The sequence below is a fragment of the Cnephaeus nilssonii genome (genome assembly GCF_951640355.1).
Source record: "Cnephaeus nilssonii genome assembly, chromosome: 5".
Lineage (NCBI taxonomy): Eukaryota > Metazoa > Chordata > Mammalia > Chiroptera > Vespertilionidae > Cnephaeus > Cnephaeus nilssonii.
In genome coordinates this window covers 69,925,398-69,942,905 of record NC_137076.1, presented here as the reverse complement: position 1 = coordinate 69,942,905, position 17,508 = coordinate 69,925,398, and the positions used below count along the sequence as shown (strand labels likewise).

The following is a 17,508-nucleotide window of genomic DNA, read 5'->3' as shown; positions in this document are numbered from 1 at the left end:
GGACACCTAGCACACAAAGCCACTCTATCAACTCAGGGAAGCAGCCAAAATACGGAGACAAAGAAACATCACAAATGAAAGAAATGGAGGAAAGCAAACGACTGGATATAGAGTTCAAAACCACGGTTATAAGGTTTTTCAAGAATTTTTCAAAAAAGGCCGATAAATTTAGCGAGACCCTCAAGGATATGAAAAAGGACCAACTAGAAATTAAGCATACACTGACTGAAATAACAAATAATATACAGAGATCCAATAGCAGACTAGAGGATTGCAAGAATCAAGTCAAAGATTTGAAATACAAAGGAGCAAAAAACACTCAACTGGAAAAGCAAAAAGAATCCACAAATATGAAGATAGTGTCTGGAGCCCCTGGGACAACTTCAAACGTACCAACATCAGAATTATGGGGGTGCCAGAAGAAGAGAGAGAGCAAGATACGGAAAACCTATTTGAAGAAATAATGACAGAAAACGTCCCCCACCTGGTGAAAGAAATAGACTTACAAGTCCAGGAAGCTCACAGAACCCCAAACAAAAGAAATCCAAAGAGGACCACACCAAGACACATCATAATTAAAATGCCAAGAGCAAAAGAAAAAGAGAGAATATTAAAAGCAGCAAGAGAAAAACCAGTTAGTTACCTACAAGGGAGCACTCCTACGACTGTCAGCTGATTTCTCAACAGAAACTATGCAGGCCAGACAGGAGTGGCAAGAAATATTCAAAGTGATGAATATAGCAAGATCCTACAACCAAGATTACTCTACCCAGCAAAGCTATCATTCAGAATTGAAGGGCAGATAAAGAGCTTCACAGATAAGAAAAAGCTAAAGGAGTTCATCACCACCAAACCAGTATTATATGAAATGCTGAAATGTATTCTTTATGAAGAGGAAGAAGAAGAAAAAGGTAAAGATAAAAATTATGAACAACAAATACATATCTATCAACAAGTGAATCTAAAAATCAAGTGAATAAAAAAATCTGATGAACAGAATAAACTGGTGAATATAATAGAATCAGGGGCATAGAAAGGGAGTGGACTGACCATTCTCAGGGGGAAAGGGGTGTGAGGGGTTCGGGAAGAGACTGGACAAAAATGGTACATCTATGGATGAGGACAGTGGGGGGTGGGGGGGCAAGGGCAGAGGGTGATCGTACACCTATGGATGAGGACAGTGGGGGGTGGGAGGGCAAGGACAGAGGGTGGGGTGGGAACCTGGTTGAGGGGAGCTATGGGGGGAAAAAAGAGGAACAATTGTAATAATCTGAACAATAAAGATTATTAAATTAAAAAAGCAAGAAATGCACTGAATGATAGGTTATCACTAAATGAAATTGCATTTTACCTGACCTCTGTTATATCTCATTTGTTTTTACCTGGCTCCTGTTATTGCTCAAAATGTAGTCTTCAGAAAAGTAGCAGGAATCCTCTTTGGAGCTTCTTGAGACAGCAGCTTCCAACTATATTTTTGAACTTCGATCTCTTGGCCTATCACCGTGGTCGGCAAACTGCGGCTCGCGAGCCACATGCGGCTCTTTGGGCCCATTGCGTGTAGTTCTTCCACAAAATACCACGGCCTGGGCGAGTCTATTTTGAAGAAGTGGCGTTACAAGAAGTTTAAGTTTTAAAAATTTGGCTCTCAAAAGAAATTTCAATCATTGTACTGTTGATATTTGGCTCTGTTGACTAATGAGTTTGCCGACCACTGGCCTATCAGATGGAAATGATATATACAACTTCCTGCTGTTTTCTCTGAGAGATCATATAAGTGAAATTAGGATATCATGAGAGCACTCTGGCCTATCAGATGGAAATGATATATACAACTTCCTACTGTTTTCTCTGAGAGATCATATAAGTGAAATTAGGATATCATGAGAGCACTCTGAAGTTCAAAAGACTTGGCCAAGAGATTGTATCATTATTATCTTTTATCAAAATTTTGGGAAATTATCTCATTCTACTTGTGTATTATCAGAGATTCTCTTCTAAAAACTGTAAAAGAGACGGTCTGCCCTTAACTGAAAATATACTCAATAAGAGCAGCCAGAACTCTGTGAAAATGGAACGCTTTAAGTATGGCAGATAAACATTTTTTAAAAAATTTTTTTTTGGTCCTTAGCAACTGTTTACTTAGGCTGTTTTTATTTACAAAATACAATTCTATTAAAATAATTGTGCATTTTTCTACATGCATTTCTTAAGAAAAGGACAAACTTAACAGAAATATCTTCTTAGTACCATTGACATAGTATATTTATACTGGGAAATTGCTATTTTTTATCTAAGAAATTGTAGATTCTTTCCTTCTGAGTTATCCAGCAGATTGGAACTGTATTCTATTTTGCTTGCTGTTGTTTTTCTCCCTCTGCTATAAAATCCAGAGATTAACACATTACAGGTTGTTTAGTAGTGCTCAGAGAATACATAGGTCAATTTATACAATCATGGATCATAACTACCAAATAGATTCCAAAGGAATTTGTTTTGCCTCAGGTATGAACTGTGTATATTTTATTTTCCCCCTTTAGGTTTTTCAGTTGCACTGGGGGGAGGAAGAGGGGAGCGATGTAGAAAGTAGCTTAAGACACAGATGAAGGGCATTTACTTTAAAGTTCTATCTGAAACAATAGTCCTAACTAATGAGCATCTCTTTGGCATGACTGTCCATTATGATAAAATGAACATGTAACTACTGTTGACTGACTGCTGCCACATTTCAGGAGTTCACTTTTTGATGTGAGACCAAAGGCTGGCATCATGTACATGATATGTCAGTTTACAGGAAACAGCAAGGAGAAGACACCATAAATCTTTCACTTGAGCTGAGTGAGGAGGAAGAGTAGATAGCAAGGTATAAATGTGCTCTCTCACTTTGAAGTAATTTATGGCAGTAACAGAGAAGAGCAAAACAAAAATCAAAGCCAGTGAGGTTCTGTCTGGCTGAAAGGAAGAAATTCAGGTGGTGCCAGGAATTACTGTACCAGCTTGCTAGTTCTTATGTGGTGCATGCCTTATTTAGTCTAAAATACAAGCACATTCGTTTCTGATTAATATTTATATCAGATCTTCTAAAAATACTCACAGGAAAAGTACCAGAAAATTCTGTTCTTCCTTGAGTTACATTTTTCGTATCCCATAATGGTTGAGTAGGGGAAGGGTATCCCACTGTGGTCCTAATTATAATCGGTATCTTCGAAATTTTGTTCCAGAGCTATATCTTACTAGGTCAGGGGTTTTCAACTTGGACAAGACAGGTTTGTATAATACTTGGGGGGTCTTTTTTTGGGGTGCCCTATTGTTTGAGAACTATTATCATTTTTTTTAAGTCTTCCAATTGCCCTGGCCATTGTTGTTAAGTTGTTAGAGCATCGGCCTGCATATCAAAGCGTCTCAGGTTCGATTCTCAGTCAAGGGTAGGTACCTTGGGTTGCAGGTTTGCTCCCTCCCTGGATCTGGGTGCATGCTGTAGACAACCAATCAATGTGTCTCTCTCTCACATCTATGTTTTTCTCTCTCTCTCCCCCTCCCTCACTCCCTTCCACTCTCTCTGAAAAGCAATGGAAAAAATATCTTCTGATGAGGATTAACAAAAATAGTCTTAAAATTAATAAATAGGAAATGTAAGAGATAAAATTTAGCTTCAGATAAATATAAGATCTCATCCCCGCCCCACCCCATCAAAATGAAATCGTGCTGTAATGTTGAGAGCCAAAATTAGTTTTGATTTTTTTTTAATAGTAAAATAAATTCAAAGCCAGAACCTCAGTCACCTGCCTCCTACAGACTCATTGCTTTACCACTGATGTAACTAATTTATTTTCTCCCCAGGCTAAGGCCATATCCTTCAGCAGAGAACCTTCTACATAGTATATATTTAACACTTATTAAACTGAAAGAAAAAAAAAAGAAAGAAAGAAAAAGATTTTAAAAATTATATTTAGGGAAAATAAGCTTTTATTCTCATTTGTCATAAGAGGAGTCCTCTAACAGTGTAGCAGTGCACCCTGCTACAGGCACAACCAGTGTTTCAGAGTTTGAGAGTGTCTCCAGCCACTTTTGGTATCTATGATAATAAAGCATAATATGCTAATTAGACCAGATGTCCTTCCGGACGAAGCCGGGACTGCGAGGGAAGCCCGGGTCCCAGGTGCCTGCCAATGGCCAGAGGGAAGCCAGCCCCGGTCTCAGGTGCCAGAGGGAAGCCAGTGCTGGTAGCCGGGGGAAGGAAGGCCTACTCTTGCACGAATTTCGTGCATTGGGCCTCTAGTAAAAATGAAAACACAGATCAATTGTCTTCACAGGAGAGTAGATTAACCAAAATTACATAAAGGTAATTTTATATAATTGTACACTATTAACTATATGAACAAGAATTTGGCCAGGTAAGCCAGAGATGAGGAAATTGCTGACTGTTTTTTACAAACATAAAATGTTTATTTTAACTGTAGTGAGGTTTGTTTGTTTTTTGGGGTTTTTTTTGAGATTTTTTTCATTGATTTTTAGAGGGAGAGGGAAAGAGAGAAACATCTATGTGAGAGTGAAACATCAATCGGCCGTCTCCTGCATGTCCCCTAACAGGGATCGAGTTCACAACCCGGGCATATGCCCTGATCAGGAATCAAACTGGCAACCTTTCTCGGTGGATGGGACGACTCCCAACCAACTGAGCCATACCAGCCAGGGCTATAGTATTTTTTGTTTTGTTTTTGTGAATCCTCACCTAGGATATTTTTACACTGATTTTTAGAGAGAGTGGAAGCGGGGTAGAGAAGGGGAAAAGGGGAGAGAGAGAGAGAGAGAGAGAGAGAGAGAGAGAGAGAGAGAGAGAGAGAGAGAGAGAGAGAGAGGCATCCATGTGAGAGAGACACATGGATTGGTTGTCAGGGACCTAACCTGCAACCCAATCCAGGTACATGCCCCTTGACCAGGAATCAACCCCACGACCTTTCAGTCCCAGGACTGACACTCTAACCACTGATGAGGGCTATAGAGTGGTTTTGTGTGTTTTTTTCATTTTAATTAAAATGTTGTAGAGGATGATTGGAATGGAGATGATACTGGTGATACTTTTGAAGTCTGGGTTAGGGAGGTACTTTTAAAAATATTTTCTTCCCACCTGGTACTTTATTTTGCCCAGTCAACCTTGTTCTATAAAGCTTACACAGGCCCAATGTTTGAAGTAGCTCCTTACACCCTTCTAAGTTACTCTGTTGTTTCTCCCTGGGGAGGGTGTCCAGAAAATTTGAGCATTTGGGTAATCATCAGGGAGCCCCAAGAAGTTTGTCGCCAGCTGGAGGAGAAATGCAGCAACTAGGGAGCCTCCCTGGAGGCTGGCAGGCAGCATCTTTCAGCCATCCCTGCGCCCACCACGCCCCTTTGGCCAGGACCTCATTGTCTCTGGCTTCTTGGCTGTAGCTCCCACTTAGTGGGAAAACACATTGCCATTTAAAAGCAGTGGTAAGGACAGATACAGGTCATTATACATTTGTCCATACTCATAGAATTTACAACATCGAGAGTAAATCTTAATGTAAACTGTGGACTTTGGGTGATAATGGTGTCAATGTAGGCTCATCAGTTGTAATAAATGTACCACTGTGGTAGGGGATGTTGATGATTGGGGAGCCTTTGTATGTGTAGGGCAGGGGATATAATGGAAATCTCTGTATCTTCCCCTCAATTTTATTGTGACCTTAAAAATTCTATTAAAAATAGTTTTTAAAAAACTATGTCATGCACAGAGGCAAGGACCATAATAAACATGTATAGCACTGTAATGTTTATAAGAAGAGAAACAGATCATGTCTCAATCTATTATTTTACACTTAATTATTAGTAACTGTCACCAACCCATTCCTTGTAAATTTGTGGACAATTCTGTATATACTCTCTTGTGGACCTAATTAACCTTTGATTCACTTTTTAAAAAATAATTTTTTATTTTTCAATTACAGTTGACATATAATATTATATTCCTTTCAGGTGTACAGCCCAGTGATTAGACATTTATGTAACTTATGAAGTGATCACCCTGATAAGTCTAGTACTCATCTCACAGCACACACATAGTTATTACACTATTACTGACTATATTTCCTATGCTGTACTCCACATGCCCATGACTATTTTATAACTAGCAATTTTTACTTAGTCCCTCCCCCTTTTCACCCATCCCTCAAAACCCCTCCCATCTGGCCACCATTAAAATGTTCTCTGTAAAAAAAAAAAAAAAAAAGCAGCTGGGAATTCAGCTCAAGAGGAAATAATAAGTCTTTTTTGGTTATAGCTATTGTTTTCTTTGCTTTGATTTTTTTAAGTTATTTGTAGCAGATTCCACGCCATTTTTTTTCATTTGTCTTTTATCAAATTATTCTAATTACTTTATTTTTTTATTATTATTATTTTTTATATTTTATTGATTTTTTACAGAGAGGAAGAGAGAGGGATAGAAAGTTAGAAACATCGATGAGAGAGAAACATTGATCAGCTGCTTCTTGCACACCCCCTACTGGGGATGTGCCCGCAACCAAGGTACATGCCCTTGACCGGAATCGGACCTGGGACCCTTGAGTCCGCAGGCCAACGCTCTATCCACTGAGCCAAACCGGTTTCCGCAATTCTAATTACTTTAGAAAAACTTTTATCTTACCACCAACAAGAAACCAACAATCACAGATAAATGGACATGAACCATAGCTGGGTACATCACCCGCATGCCCTGGGACAGGGTGGCGAGTAAGAGACATGATTTCCTATCTGTGTAGGATTTGCTGGATGGGAGGGAAGCTAATGTCTATAAAACTGGAGTTGAATGTTGTGTTTGAATACAATCCTCCTTTTAGTGCTTATCTCATTAAGTGAAATTGAGAATATATCTAAGAGTCAGGTATCAACTATATGTTTTATAAATAGCATAGGCAATCATAACATTTTTTCATATATCAAGATTTCAGGATTCAACTTCCCAGAGAGGCAGTAATTTATTTGTGGGGGAAAAAATAATTTTAATCTTGCAATTGAGTAGATTTCTAATAGGATTGTAGCTCCTTTCAGGATGGTTTCAGGTAAGTTATTAACTTCTTTGAAATCTCATTTTGCTCATTTGTAAAATATCTACATGCTTTTAAGAAACCTGGGATCTTGGAATCGTTGCAAGTGTCTGTAAGTACTTTTTTATTGTGGCCTAGAGATCTAATCGTAGCACCAGATTTTGATAAAAATTCTCCTTAGCAAACTTTAACAATTTTCTATTCAATGGAAAAGGAAGTTTTACCTCCTAAGAGATTCCCAGACCCGGTGACTTTATTTTTTCATCTGAGGTGTTTGGTTTTTCCGCTTTTCAACAGAACACTTAGTCAAGTTCAATATCTATGATTCTGGAGGCATTAGGATAAAAAGTGTTATAAAGTAGAATATGTAGCAGCCACTTTTCTCCTAAACTCTTTGTTAGGAAAGTAAGAACAAGGTTCAGAGTTATAGTTTTGTTTATTTTAAGTTACAATTTTTAAAACTTCCAGTTTATGAAGGTGTAAACATTCTCTATGTTTCCAAACTTCAACTCCTACTTAAATTGGCAATAAAAGAGCCTTAATTCATCTTACCTGAGGGCTATCTCAGATCGGATGTTTACAGCAAAGCAAGTCATCCTCCAGAACACCCTGTACTGCCATACCTCTAGTACTGACTCCTTGCCAGGTGCTTAAAACTACTGTCAGATTACTAGAAGCATTAGTCAGAAAGGAAGTGGATGTTGAATGAGAGGCTGGCTGGCAACAAACTTCATACAGCATTTCATAACCAAATACTGCAGCCCCTTTATAGGGAAACAGTATATCAAGGCAACAAGTTAGTTAAGACCTACATAATAATCTAGTCCTCCAAGGCTGGCCCCCAGGCTAAAGCTGTATCTATGAACTACTTAGGCCAGGAGTCATGCTGATTGGGGCAATTTACCAATCCACCTGGGTTCTCCTCTCCAAATTCTCAGGCTTTCTATTGACTCCAGAATCGCACAAACGATTCATCTGTTTTTCTTCATCTTCAAAATTGATAAAATTGGGGGTGTTCTACCAACTTGAGAGGAGCTTATGATATAAAAAGATATGCAAAACATACTACTAAGTCTGTCATGCAGATTCTGGTAGAGTTGGATCTTTTTTATTATTTGAAGGGATAGAAGGCTAATTTCTAATATTAGTAATTGAGCTATGTTCAAAACTCATGCCACCAATATATGTGAAACTGTTTCTTCTTTTAAGAACATTTTGTACTATGTGAAACTGCATTAGTTAAGCAAAATGGGTTATGGAATGAGAAAGATCTAAATCCAAATGCAAAGCTTGTCCACTTCTTCATCTGTGGCCACTCTCCTTACACTAAATAAAGATATGAGAGGCTCTACCTCATAGAGCTGTTGTCCAGATTAGATGACATAATTCATACAAGGTGCTTTCCTAGTAAGCACCTGACCAATGCCCAATAAATCATTTTTGTTATATTTTTATAATCAACAAATCCAATTTAATTATCTCTAATACTAAATTTTTAAAATTTTTTCCATATTTTGTTGCCTTAGATTTTATGAATACTCATGAGTGTTTCATGTGTATGTTATATTTTTAGTTTTGATGGTGTGTTCTTTAAATTTAAACCATATTTTATAGTTACATGCAGCATTTTTTTCAGCTGGTTTACTAGTACATTTATAAACATTTGTAAGGCCTATTTTTATTTTTTCCTTGTTAAAGATATATACTATTTTTTACTTTAAAGTATATAAAGTTATTTCTTTACAAACTGTCTACATAATATCCCTATTCCAGCATATTTGTTAAGGTAATTTCTGGTTCCTTGTGTACAACTTAATTCTTTTTTTTCTTAATGTAAGTTTTGTTAAGAAAAAAAGGAGGGGGGAGTAGTGAACCTCGCAACTTTACAAACTTGAAGGTTTCTGTTTCTACTAGATTGACTATTTAGGAAATAAGCATACCTAATTACTATGCCCTTTTATTTAAGTTAGGATTGAACCCAAGTGTTTAGGTGAGGCTCAGAAATCTAATGCTGAGGACAGAAGCACTGCATGTTTGTCATAGGTATTTGATGGCAACATCTCTACATGACAGTAATTCTGAGTTCTCAAGGGTGTCATTCTATTAAAATGTTACTAAACTCTATTTGGTTGTTCAGAATCGCAGTGTAGTTGTTAAATTATTCTTAAATATAACCTCCACTAAGTTTTGGACATTTTTTAGTAAGCACCTAGCCAGTCCCCAATAAATTCTAACCTTGCCTTAGGCCATAAAGAAAAGTAGAAAATTAAGATTTGCATGGCTCTTTTTTTGTTTTGTTTGTATTTAACCTCCAAATATTATTTCTTGAGTCCTTTAATAATGGCTAGCTCTTTTTGCTATTAAAATCTGGAAAATGGGTTTTGTTTTTATATTTGTAGAAAATTTTCCTGTTCTTTTAGAAGCAAGAAACCATCAGGTATAATGCACATGCCACTTTTATCATTATGGAAGTTCCAAATCATAGAGTAGTTATTTTCTCTTTTTCTTCAGATTTTTTTTTAAAGATCTCTTAAACTGTTTTTGGCATTTGGATAAGACATTCTTTCAGTAGTACAAAAGTAGCCCCTTGGCATATTTTTATTCACTTCAAAAGAATCCGTAAGGAGTGGTTTTATATTTAAAAGCAAGAATTGAATTTTGTTTGCCTAGCATTAACTTCTTGCCAGAATTCTTAAAAATATAAAAGGTCAAACAAACACTCTTAGATATAATAAAACAGTAGTCCCCAGCATTAAAAAATATAGAGAATTTTTAGGGGTCCTAAGTGTCAGAACTGGAGATTAGGGGGGAGATGAATCCAAAAGTTGTCCATTCAAAATGAACTTTCTTGTTATAAAACTGAATTGGACATACTGGTCATGAAATATGCACACACACACTGGTTTACAGAAGCTGGTCTGACGTTTCCTTTATAGCTTCCTTAGAGTTTCATAAGGATACTTATGGTATGAAATTAACTTTCTGCCACGTATAGTCTACTTTATTTTTGAACTTTACAGATATTTTCAAGGGTGAATAGAGTATGATTGCTAAGGATATGTTTAGTTTTATAAGAAACTGACAAACTGTCTTCTAATGTGGCTGTGCCATTTTGCATTGCCATCAGCAGTGAGTGAAGGTTCTTTTTCCTCCATATCCTCACCGGCATTTGCCATTAGTATCTTATATTTTAGGCACTGTAGTATGTGGGTAGTGGTATTTCCAGGTTTATTTGCATTGGCCTGATGACATATGATGTTCAGCACCTTTTCATATGCTTATTTGCTTTCTATATTTCTTCTTTGGTGAGCTGTCTATTCAGATGTTTTACCATTTTTTAATTGAGTTTTCTTGTTGAATTTTGAGAGTTCTTTTTATATTTTAGGTACCACTTTACCAGATTTGTATTTTCTAAAGATTTTCTCCCAGTCTGTGGCTTATCTTCTTACTCCCTAAACTGTGTCTTTCATGGAGTAGAAATTTTTAATTTTAATGGATGTTTAATATTTTCTTTCAAAATATCCTATATAATAAAAGCCTAATATGCAAATCGACCAAATAGCAGAATGACTGGTGGAATGACTTGTCGCTCTGATGCACACTGACCACCAGGGGGCAGACGCTCAACGCAGGAGCTGCCCACAAGCCCCAGGCCAGCCAAGGCAGGTGCCAGCGGAGCCCCCCAATTGCCCTGCCGGTTGCCCCGCAGAGGGAGGCGATCAGCGGCGGCAGGGGGTGGGACCAGTGAGCAGGCTGCACCAGGCTGGCCAACGTGGGTGCCAGGAGGGCCTCCTGACCACCCTCCGGTCACCCCACAGATTGGCCCTGATTGCTGGCCAGGCCTAGGGACCCTACCCATGCACGAATTTCATGCATTGGGCCTCTAGTATTTAATAAGGTAGTAAGTGTATTCTTTCTGTAAAAAGAGATCTATTTGGAGAATCATGCTTTATGAATGTTTATAGATAGAAGTTACCATATTTGCTCAATAGCTTATTTTTGTCCTTTTATAATTGAGATGATTTATAACTTTTAATGGTAAGGTGAAATTATTCCCTCAAAGAGCTGTTAGCCATGAAGAAAACCATCTTTTTTCTTTTGGACATTATGCTAGTGTATTTGAATCAGATATTTCTGCCTACATGAATAGAAAAATGTTTTCCTCAGAAACTGGGACTCCCTACTCAACAGGAGTGGCTTTAACTTGGACATATGCAGCATTTTATATGCAGATCACACACTACACAATGGCAGTACTATATAGCCGTGTTTTAAAACACAGGATAACTGTACTGGAGGTGATAGATGAGGGGAGGGCCATTTTAAATGAAAAAGTACATTCTAGAACGAAGTTTTTGCCTTCTGATTCACAGACTTAGTCACATCACATATTGTCAGTAATACAATAGAATCTCATTCTGTGAATTCTGCTAAGCTACTTTTTGACCTTGAGCAAGTCTTGACCTGTTTTATTTCAGTTTCCTTTTATTGAATGAAATCACATCATAGAGCTTTTCTATCTTAACAATTCTGAGGTTTTATATCCACTTTGTGACTCTTACATTGCACTACTACCTATTACTTTTAAACATTAGAGGTAGGTTTGGGGAAACATGCCTACAGAAAACATATATATGCCCACATTGCAAAGTAATGTGAGCATATCTATGACAGAAATTTTTTCATATATACTGTATTTTCAGTTTTTAAAATTTTATTCAAAAGATAATTGAGGATCTATACTAATAAAAGGGTAATATGCTAATTAGACCAGATGTCTTCCGGACAAAGCTGCAGCGGCTGCTGCTGCGAGGGCCAGGCCGAGGCTCAGGCAGCTGCGGCGGCCAGCAGTGGCAGCAGCAGTGGCGTGATGGGGGTGTCGCCTTCCCCTGATGGGTGTGGTCGCCTCCCACAGAGGGAGGCCAGAGGCAGCAGCAGCAAGGGGGTGATGGGGGCCATGCCTTCCCCTGATTGGCCAGTCACCTCCCGCAGGGGAGCGTGCCTAAGCTATCAGTAGGACACCCCCTAAGGCAGTGGTCAGCAAACTCATTAGTCAACAGTGCCAAATATCAACAGTACAACGATTGAAATTTCTTTTGAGAGCCAAATTTTTTAAACTTCTTCTAACGCCACTTCTTCAAAATAGACTCGCCCAGGCCGTGGTATTTTGTGGAAGAGCCACACTCAAGGGGCCAAAGAGCTGCATGTGGCTCGTGAGCAGCAGTTTGCCAACCACTGCCCTAATGGCTCCCAGACTGTGAGAAGGGGCAGGCCTGGCTGAGGGATCCCCCCAAGGGCATGAATTTTCGTGCACTGGGCCTCTAGTTTTTAAATAACAGCAATTTGCTGACATGTCTCTTGGAAACATGTCTAATTGAATATATCTTGGTAGATACAAAGCAGCAAAATACAATTATTCTCTAGTAATTCTACCCTTATTAGAAGAGTTCAAAACGTAACATTGGTCAACCATGATTCTTTCTTATTTGCCACTATTAAGAAAGCAGGGCTACACAGCTAACATACTCCATAGCAAAAAGCTGAAAACTTTCTTTAAGACCAGAATCAAAATAAGGATACCCATTCTTGCCACTCCTGTTCAACATAGTATTGAAAGTACTAGCCAGAGCAATTAGGAAGGAAAAAGAGATAAAAGGCATCCCAATTGGAAAGGAAGAACTAAAACTGTCACTATTTGCAGATGACATGATTTTATATATAGAAAGCCCTAAAGACTCCACCAAAAAACTGTTAAAACTAATAAACGAATTCAGTAAAGTTTCAGGGTTCAACATATAGAAAAAAAATGTGCATTTTATATACCAAAAGCAAACTATCAAAAAAGAAATTATGAAAGCAGTCCCATTTATAATTGCATCAAAAAGATAAAAATACTTAGGAATAAATTTAACCAAAGAAGTGAAAGACATTGATGAAAGAAATTGAAGAAGATATAAATAATGGAAAGATATGTCATGCTCATGGATTAGAAGAATTAATATTATTAAAAGAGCCATACTGCCAAAGCAATCTACACATTCAATGTGATCCTTATCAAAATTCCAATGGCATTTTTCATAGAAATAAAGCAACCATTCCTAAAATTTGTATGGAAGTACAAAAGACCCCAAATAGCCAAAGCAATCTTGAAAAAGAAGAACAAAGTTGGAGGCAGCACACTGTCTTATTTCAAACTATATTTGACAAGCCTCATCCATGAACACAGAGTTTCTGGTTGGGATTTTAGTGCCTCATTCCTAAATATGAATGGAAAACTGAGGATCACCAATATTTGAAGAAAGCTTCTACTGTGAGATAGTCTGGAACAAACAGGGAAAATAGAGACAATGAGGAAGCAGGTGAAAAGAGTTAAGAAGAAGATAGTAAAATAAAAGAATACCCAATTGTTCCTTAATTGAAAATTTTAAATCTTTAGGTAGAAAGTTTAAAAATGCAATAGAAGAATTAGAAAAAGTTGAATAAGTCTCCCAGAAAATAAAACACAAAGAGATGAAAATTGGAGAACTGTAGATATGACTAATAGAAGTTGCAGAGAAAGCAAACAGAGAAATCAGAGGAGAGTAAAATCTCTGAATATCTTTCCAAGAATTGATGAACTTAAGTTTCTAGATTGAAAGGCTCTATCAAGTGTCCAGCCTCAACCCATCAGATACAAGGAACTAAGTATGTGGATTGCCACAAAATTCTCTGCAGCAGCTGTAAGACAGAAGAGCTGTATTATCTATGCTTTTATATTTCTGAGGGGAAATGATTTCCAACCTAGAGTTCTGTATCTAGCCAAACTATGAAACCAAATGTGAAGATGAAATAAAAACATTTCAGACATGCAAGATGTAAAACAAATTTATCCCACACACCTCTTTTTAGGAAGCTAATGGTGAATGTGTTCCACCAAAAACAAGGAAAAAACATGAATCCAGGAAACAGTTCAACACTGCAGGGTGGTGAAGGCAGTTCCCAAGGGGAGTGGAGAAAAGTCCCAGGAAAAAAAAAAAAAAAACATTTTTAAGCTTCTCAACATAATAAGCTGGCTAGGAAAAGTTAGTCTTATCAGGTTGAGACTGTTTGGCTGACTTTGCTTTTCAATTGAGAATAATAAGACTAGTAGGTGAAGATTACATCAGCTACACTTGGTATAAAAGCAAAATATTGTCTCAAAGAATGAGCATATGTTTTTCTTTTCTACCTCTTTATTTCAATCCAGAGCTATTTTTCGAGGAAGGCTTTATTTTAGAATTCAGTGTTAGTCTTTTCTGTCATTTTTTTAAAAGTAAAGATGAGTAGTTTGTAAAGATTTTAGTAGCAGAACCTTTCCTCTCCCTCAGATAAAAACCTTACGTGGGAAGACCATTATATAGAGTAGGGCAAAAGGAGGTTTACACTTGTGAGTATGCAAAACAGTTTATTCTTCTACTAGAGGCCTGGTGCATGAAAATTCGTGTACTGAGGTGGGGTGGGGTGTCCCTCAGCCCGGCCTGCTCCCTCTCTTAGTCCGGGAGCCCTCAGGGGATGTCCTAGTGATGGCTTAGGCCCCTGTGAGGAGCGGGCCTAAGCCGCAGTCTGGCCTCCCTCTGCGGGAGGCGACCAGGCTGATCAGGGGAAGGCACCGCCCCCATCACCCCACTGCTGCTGCCACTGCCAGCTGTGGTGGCTGCCGGCCCTTGGCCCTTGCTTCTTAGCACTGGCCCCACCCACTGGTGGGTGGGAGGCGATCTGAGGCCAGGCCAGCTGTGGGAGGTTGAGGCACAGCAGGTCGCGCCCTGTCCAGCCTCTGCGGAGGCATGGCACCAAGACCGAGCCCACACCGCTGCCTCTGTGGCTGCCTCTGCCAAAGGGGCAGCACTGGGACCGGGACCGCACAGCCCCATCTCCTGCTGTCTCTGTGGAAGGGGCCATGGCGCTGGACTGGCCTGCGCCGTGGCCTCTTCTGCGCTGCCACCTCTCCCGCGCTGCTGGCCCTCGGCCCTCGCAGCCGCTGCAGCTTTGTCCGCAAGATGTCCCGTCTATCCCGTCTCATTAGCATATTACCCTTTTATTAGTATAGATTGTATTGTTTTCCATATGAACAATTGTAAACTACCTTTGCCCCATCCTGCATAAAAGAGATAGGACTGAATCTGCTTTGGTTGGGGCCTGTCCCACCTACATACCTTTCCCTCCTGCTGGCACCTCTGAGGCACTTTGGAGATTGCAGAGCATTTTAAAAACTGTTGCTCTAGCTAAAAAGGCTACCGAACACACGGCTTACTTCATTCTTACGTCTCAAAATTATAACCTGAGGACCCACAGTCTCATGAGGTGAATCAGAACATGGTGTGGCATTGCTGCTGCATGGTGAGCTTGTGTAGCTGAGCACCTGGGACATAAATGCACACTGACAAATTTGTATCTCTGATTGTAACAGTCAGATTCGTTTTTAATGAAATGTCTATGCCTGGGTTTCAAATAAAGGCTGGAACCTCCAATTTTTACATTCCTTACATTTTTAAGTTTGAAATTAGTAGCTTATATTTCTTTTCCTGTATATACATGAGCTGAGGCAAACCTGGAGCCTCCAGATAGCACCATGTTTGGGGTGGGGAGCCTGCATTTAAGTGCTCCTGGTAATACATCCTTTGTCCCTTGTAATGCTGTCCTTTCTCTTTCCCATGTCACCTCCGTAAAAGAAACTGTTGACAGATTTATAGTTTTAAATAGCTTTCCAGATACAATCTTCTTTGGTAAATAAAACTAAAAGATGAGGTTAAAGAATAAAAAGAGATAGCAATTCTATGAGAATTTGAGTTTTTATATAGTGTGGTCATTATGGGATGTCTTTCACATCAGAATTGAACCTGCCTATGTACCATGAAACTGTACAATACACAATAATAGAGCATGGCCATAACTTTTCAGTCTGAAAAATGATTTGTCGTTGGCAGGTATTAAAAATGCCAACTTCACTGCCTTTATTACCTGCTGTGGGAAAGGGTAGTTCCTAACTAAACATTTTGTGAACTGGTTAATGTTTAATATTTAGTTGTAAGGCTTAGTAACATAATGAAGAAATAGTTATAAATCTTGTGTGCTTTGTGCTTTAAGTTCATGTTGCTTCCCCATTCACCTTTACTTTTGGGTTCTTTAACTAAATAGTGCAGAAAATATAGCTTATGAAATTAAAAGAGGAAAATAACAGTTTTAAAACTCTACCTTTTATATCTCTACCTATAATTTTGAGAATTAAAACCTTGAGCAAGTGCATATCTTGGCAGGCAAATTATTTTAATCTGAAGCTTGATCAGAGTACAATTAGAAGAACACTCTGTATCACAGCTAGAGGAATTATTATCTTCTTATGTTCAACCTAAAAAGCAGATGCACGAATTACCATTTCAACTTAGAAAATACGTTTTTATCTTGAAGATCATGAGAAATAAGTTGCACGTGAAAATTAACAGAGCAGTCCCTCATTTTTATCACTCAGTCATTCTCTAAGAACACTGCCTGTGACACCTGTGAAGAAGCAGAGCCATGGAGTTGTGTCCCCAGCAGGAATAGATGTGCCCAAATTTAGCTTGATTGATGGTACCCTTATAGAACTGCAGGACTATGCTGGAAAGTGACAGTAACACCCCAGAAAAGCCCCTCACTCAGATGTTACTTTCTAGGCCAAACCATTACTGAACACACCTTTAAGAAAAATTGCACCTTTCCAACTTGGCAAGAAAATAGTAGTTGAAATGGCTTGAGGATGTTCTTCAGTTCTTTTTCATCTTCATCTGGTTTTCCACCTAAGGAAACAGTTAAAAAAATATCCATCTGTTGTTATTTTTCTTCATTTTGTTTTAATTAAATGAGGATCCTTTTGTTGTTAAGAGTTGAGGGCGCTGATGAAATCCTGCCAGCCAAGGCCCAGAGGGGTCCATATGAATGTTGCTCCTTGACTTAGGCTGTGCTCAGTCACTGTGGCCTCGTTCTATGTAGCTTTCCATACCAGGTGCATGGCTTGAAGGATGTCCTTCTCCCTGTGGGTTGAGCTCTCCTCTTACTCTCCTCGGTTTCTAGCTAGCTTACTTACTCCCAACAACAATGTTCCCTGGGTACTTAAGACCCATTGTTCATTTGCGGGGCTGTGATACACACACATTTGAATGAAATTTAAGCTTTGTGTTTGCCATTTGTAGCTTATACTGAAAAGTCATCCTGGTCCTACAGATAAAATCTATGGTGGGCATTATTCTGAATATGTCACTGGTTGTTTCTTTTAATATCCCCATAATGATATTGGTCATTTTGGTTTTCTCATAGGAACATGAATAAGATTTACCTATACTAGTTTTTTTAGGTTTATAATAATCAGTACTTCACATGCTGAGAATCATGATGCCATTAGTAATAATACACTGTAGTGCCCAGTGGAATTCTTTGAGGTGTTGGCAAGGATGAACTT

The 17,508-nt window shown here is 38.6% G+C and overlaps 1 protein-coding gene across 1 annotated transcript in view; it reads left to right on the top strand.

Moving 5' to 3' along the window:
* Nucleotides 1-17,508, top strand: part of AFG2A (AFG2 AAA ATPase homolog A) — a 254,821-nt gene that overhangs the window by 206,175 nt on the left and 31,138 nt on the right. The window lies entirely within an intron of this gene.